The sequence below is a fragment of the Malaclemys terrapin genome, chromosome 1, assembly GCF_027887155.1.
Source record: "Malaclemys terrapin pileata isolate rMalTer1 chromosome 1, rMalTer1.hap1, whole genome shotgun sequence".
Lineage (NCBI taxonomy): Eukaryota > Metazoa > Chordata > Testudines > Emydidae > Malaclemys > Malaclemys terrapin.
Genome location: NC_071505.1, coordinates 171872284 through 171878932, shown reverse-complemented (window position 1 = coordinate 171878932; position 6649 = coordinate 171872284).

The following is a 6649-nucleotide window of genomic DNA, read 5'->3' as shown; positions in this document are numbered from 1 at the left end:
TTGGAATTTCTAAATATTATAGATGACAATTTCCTTACTCAAAAAGTGTTGTATCCTACACTGGGGAATTCCATATTAGACCTTGTCTTGACAGACAAAGAGTAATCGATCACAGAACTAAAAATATAAGGTAGCTTAGCCCCCTTTTGCTTGACAGAGGTGGTACAAGTGTACATGTTAGAAACTATGTATCATTCGTAGTATATTGGTAGATTGAATGAATGAGTGCAAAAGTTTAAAGGTGGTTGGTTGGTTGGTTATTTGGGCAGGGGAATAGTTTGAGCCATCTAAAAATATGTAGTGTGCACCCTGTGACAGGCAGCATCCTGGTAGAAGATGTATGAAAGGCTTTGTATGAGGACTTTTCAGTTGACAAGGACTTGTTCTCTGGAGTGAATAACTAAAAAGCTTATTTTATATTGTACTTAATATTATATTATGCCACCAAGAGAGGGGTTTATTCACAATATAATGATTTGTGCACTATCAAGGAACCTTACCTTGCTGTTTTGTTGTTTGTAAGCTGAATTCTATATTTACATATGCAACAATGTTGTCAACGAAAGCTGAAAAACTTGCTATTCTGGATGTCACCCTACCAGTTTAGAGTTATCACAATGAAGGTATGACCAGATTTGGGGCTTCTTATGCCTGGGATGGTAACATAAACTTTGATCTTACCTCCTGTGATCCTCTGGGAAATGTAGATGAGGGACCGAGTAGTCATTCTGTTGTACTTTTTTGTTTGACTGGGCAAATAAAAGATGTGATGTTGTCCTAGGAAGGTTTGATTCAAAGGTGGAAATTAGTTCTTCTTGTAATGCATGTGAGTTGGATGGGATTACGTCTAAATACACAGGAGACTTTTATTCTTTTTTGGATGGGAATTGTGGTTAACTCCGTCCTTTAATAAAGCTCATTAGCAGCAAACAAAAATGTATTTTCATCCATCTTTAATACTGCTGAAGGTAACAGGGAAGAGGGCAGAAGTCTAATTGTCAGCCAGAAGTATTTTTATTTGCTTGTGCAGAAGAAAAAGCAATCTTAAAATGACAACAGGTGAATAAATCTTGTTATATATCTTGTTATTTATATGGCCCTCATCAACATAGTTTTGGAGAACCTCACACTCCTTAATAGATTTTATCCTCTCAGGTAGGGAAGTATTATTCCCACAGGCAGAAAACTGGGATACAGATTGAGTCATTTGCCAAATTTACATAGGAAATCTGTGAGTTAATAATTAAGCCCAAATTTCATGAGATCCTGTCCAGAGCCCTATCTACTAGACCATCATTCCACCTTGCTCATCCCCTTAAAGACTGTTAATATGATTCACAGAAAACAGTCCTGAACCTCTTCTATAATTCCCACTGCACCATGTATTTATAGTTAGTTTTATACAAGGATTGGCTTCATTTTAATATGCTACCTGAAGTATTATACACAAAAGTAAGAAGTTTAACAACCATTTATCGCTCTGACTCATGCTATGAATTAGAGAACATTTGAAGGGGGTTTAAACCTGAAAGTAACAGTGAAGATCACTAACTACCCCTGAATGGCAGGTTCATAGGATTATACAAAGATCATCCTCCATAGACTATAAACACTTCAACACTGATTTTAGCACTAAAAGTCACAAATATTTCCCATGTAAGTTATTTTCTCCTAGAGACCAGGACTTTATCACATAAATGTAAAAGGCAAGTGAATTTCATGTTCTGCATATGAATAAGTAACAATTATGGTGACTTTTACCAGCTTTGATTTTGTTTGTTGATTGTTATCATGATCTGGGTTTTATTAGTGTCCAGCCATCTAATTTGAGATTGCTGCTCTCACAATTTTTATGTTGATGTTTGTTATCAAAATATAAGGATATTTTTATGGGTGCTACCTCTCCTTACACTTGCTGCTCAAATTTGTGGCATTTTAATTACATCTTCATGTTAATGGATTTAGAAGCAGTTCCCACCCCAGTAAATCAGGACTTTACAAATCTGCTCAGTTTATTCAACTAGCAATCAATGTTAATTTCCTTTTGGTTCAGCAACTTCATTTAGTCCTGTACTGGAAGTCCAGTTATTTCTGATTACAATTTTAATTCATTAAAATAAATGTGATATCATATCTATTTTGTAATATATAGCAATTCAAGCTTTATTCCTTGTGGTATTTAAACTATTTTGAAGCTAAAATCTAAGGGTTTGTCTACATGGTGGGGTAATGCACTCTAGGGGAATGTGGTTTCTAAAGCTCACCAACATGTTTTGCATTAATTGGTCCATGTAGACCCTATTGGTGTGCACTAACGGTTCCCTAGTGCACTGTCATGTAGTTTCAAACAGAACTACATTAAAGTGCACAAGCAGGGTATACGCCATCAATTTAAAGTGCAATGTTAGTGCGCTTTAGAAATCACGATCCCATAGAGCACATTATCCTCACCATATAGACAAGCCCTCAGAGAATAAATATCAATGTTATTATCCAAAATACTACCTTCTTATTTTCATTTAGCTGCAAATTAGTTATGCTGCTCACTATCTGTAAGCATAAGCTCTATTTTTGGTTATACAACATTTAGTAGGAAATTGCACATGAAAAGTTATGGTTGCTTCTGCAATTATAAAAGTTTGCCTATCATAGCTTGTGGGCATTTTGTAAAATTTATGCAGTCCCATGTTCTCTATTTAATGAGTTATTTCTTGGATTTTCAGGCCCACTACAAAAAGCTGTAAGGCTTCTAAGATCGTTTATCCCTTGCTTCTTTCTCTCCACATTCATGCCATATTAACATTTTTTTCGGGAAGGGTCTTTCATTATGTCTTAGACTTCACTTCAGTATGACTCAAAAGTAATGAGTAAAGAATTTCTCCTTAAGGCAGAGTACATGATGAATATTTTATATATATCTCACACACACACACACACACACACACACACACACACACACACACGTATTTATTTATTTAAAATTGTCCAACTCGTCGACCTATTAAAATACTGTAGGAAGTAACATCTATGAAGTTTTGTTGAAGGCTGTTAAGGTTTCTCTCCAGGTTTGCATGCATTTGCCATGGATTTGAACTCATTTCAGTCCTTTACATTGGATGATAACTTTTTGGAAACAGGCACAAACAGAATTTTCCTAAGGAAAAGCCAAATAGCACAGGGTACTACAGAATATGGGAGCTAAAAGTCTACATCCGGACACATTACACCACACAGATCTATGGGACTAGCTAACATACAACCAAGAGCTACAAAGTTCTCTATACATGCATTTCATTCCCACTTCCCTTACTGGTGGGATCCCATTTAACACGTGGCATTCCAACAGATGCATATGCATGGATGGGATCCCAACACTCCCTTTGCTTTCCCTCACGGAACCTGTATGTCTTCAACAAGTCACCATCTCTCTTTCCAGATCAGGCTCAGAAGCAGAAGAGGCAAAGGAGGCAGTGTGCAGACATGGTAGCTTTGTGTTCTGGGAAGTTGGGAGCTGTATTTGGAGGGACCTAGGAGCCAGAGACCCAGGAGGAGCCACTGCCACCTCTCCAGGTCATGCTGGTCACTGACAACTTCAATCACTGCTTCTTCCCCCCAGGGCCAGCCCACAACATTTTAGCACCTGAGGCAGGGAGCTCAAATGATGCCCCGATGCCCCCTTGCTTGGGCCAAAGCTTTGAAAGATCTCAATTCTGCCTTCTTCCTGTTCTACTCCTTTCATGGTACTGCTCTGCTACCTACCCCAATAAAGGAGAACTAACAACTTAAAATGCCTTGTTCAAAAATTTTAAGTAACACTTAACTTTCAAACGCCTGAACAGCAAATGTAACTTTTCTTGTCTGCACAGGAAACACTGGCATTTTCATCTGTTTTAATAATCAAAGTGGTGCTTTCCATGCCTTCTTGGTTGCAAAGATTTGAACAACTTCCTGCTGAAGGTCCACAGTCTGGGCCATCACATGCTCTATTGAGATGGTTGCAAAGCTGACCAGCCTATCCTCTGTCATTGTGGAGCGTAGATGTGTTTTTATTAACTTCAGCTTGGAGAAGCTGCGTTCTCCACTGGCAACTGTTACAGGAAGTGTTAGAGGTATGTGCAGAGCAACAAAAGCATTTGGAAAGAGGGTGATCATCTTATTTGTGCACATATATTCCAGAACCACCTTTGGAGTTGATCCTGCTGAAATGTATCTTGAAGGGCTTTTAGTTCATCACCTAAATCACTCACATCAATATCGCATATGTCATCATGTGTCAACGATACGCGCCGACTCTGTGGGTGCTCCGGGGCTGGAGCACCCATGGGGAAAAATTGGTGGATGCTCTGCAACCACCGGCAGCTCCCCGCCTCACCCCCCCACACCAGCCCACCTCCACCTCCTCCACTGTGCGTGCCGCCAAGTCCTGCTTCTCCCCCCTCCCAGCTGTTTTGTGCGGCCAGTGGTGGGAGGGGGAGGAGGAGGAATGTCTGTAAGCGAGGACAGCTAGTGGTCACCTTCAGCCCCCAACTAAAACCTCTCCAGCACATCATCAGAGCTCTACAACCTATCCTGAAAGATGATCCTTTACTCTCACAGATCTTGGGAGACAGACCTGTCCTCGCTTACAGACAACCCCCCAACCTAAAGCAAATACTCACCAGCAACCACACATCACTGAACAAAAACACTGACCCAGGAACCTATCCTTGCAACAAAGCCTGATGACAACTCTGTCCACATATCTATTCAAGTGACACCATCATAGGACCTAATCACATCAGCCATACCATCAGGGGCTCGTTCACCTGCATATCTACCAATGTGATATATGCCATCATGTGCCAGCAATGCCCCCCTGCCATGTACATTGGCCAAACCGGACAGTCTCTACGCAAAAGAATTAATGGACACAAATCTGACATCAGGAATCATAATACTCAAAAACCAGTGGGAGAACACTTTAACCTGTCTGGCCATTCAATGACAGACCTGCGGGTGGCTATCTTACAACAGAAACGCTTCAAAAACACACTCCAACGAGAGACTGCTGAGCTGGAATTGATATGCAAACAAGATACAATCAGCTCAGGATTGAATAAGGACTGGGAATGGCTGAGCCATTACAAACACTGAATCTATCTCCCCTTGTAAGTATTCTCGCACTTCTTATCAAACTGTCTGTACTGGGCTATCTTGGTTATCACTTCAAAAGTTTTTTTCTCTTACTTAATTGGCCTCTCAGAGTTGGTAAGAGAACTCCCACCTGTTCATGCTCTCTGTATGTGTGTATATGTATCTCTTCAATATATGTTCCACTCTATATGCATCCGAAGAAGTGGGCTGTAGCCCAAAAAAGCTTATGCTCTAATAAATTTGTTAGTCTCTAAGGTGCCGCAAGTACTCCTGTTCTTTTTAAGTTATGTATGTTTCTGGTGATTTCATTTCCCTCTGCCACTGTTCTCCCATGAACAGTTCCTGTCATAGCATTATCCTCCATAATGGCAACTACAGCATCATCTATCTTCCCAATTTGGTGTTTGATAGGCTTTATCACCTCCACTCGACTTTCCCATCATGTGGTTTCAGTGTCAGAGAGGATGTTCCCAGATGTTGCTTTAAAATTTGCCATCGATAAGTTGATGCAGAGAAAAATACACAGAAGCTTTGCATTACATTAAAAAATTCAGCAGCCTCACTAGAACCTCATGCTCCATCACTGACCATCAAGTTCAATGAATGAGAACTGCACGGGACAAAAAAAGCTCAAGGGTTCAACTCTTGGATCCGTGTCTGCACTCCTCTGTTCTTTCCTCTCACATTGGTACCATTATCATAGCCCTGACCTCTCACATCAGCTATCTCAATTCCCATACCTTCCAGTTTTTTAAGAAGCACATTTGTCATACCAGCTCCTATAGTATCATCAATGTCAATAAATTCTAGAAAAGGCTCTCTGACAGTCACCATTGCAGGGATATTTTCACTAGGTTCTGTTGTTGTTACAAAACACACCATTAAAGTCATTTGTTCCGTATGGCTGATGTGAGGTGTGCAATCCAGAATAAGAGTAATATCTTGCTGACTTCAGATCTGCCACAATCTTCTGTTTGACTTTTGTTGCTAGTAACTGTATGATCTCATTTTGAATTGTTTTTCCAAGGTAATGGTGTGTGTACATTTCTTGGGTGGTGACTCTTCTTAGATGCTCCTGGAGTACAGCATCAAACTCAGCCATCAGTTCCACAATTTTAAAGAAGTTTCCATTGTTTGGCACATACAGCTGATCTGAAGTGCCACACAGTGCTAGGTTTTGGGTAGCAAGCATTCTCACAGTAGCAATGAGCCTTTTCAGAACATTTTGACAGTAAAGAGACTCTGATGCAATCTTCTCTTGATGCTGATCATCTATGGTGGCCTTTAACCTTAGTCTCATCTCAAGTTCTTTCCACCTATGGAATGCTCTCTGGTGATTTGTTGCCTTCTCATGGCATGCCAGATTTCTTGCCAGATTTTTCCAGTCCTTTGTTCCTGTAGAACCCAATGGGTTTTTGAGTACATAAATCATGGTCTCTCCGCTTTGTTAGCATTGGGGATTTCATGCCAGTAATGTGTTGGATGGAAACCCCTATTATCCTTGTCTTTGGGAAAC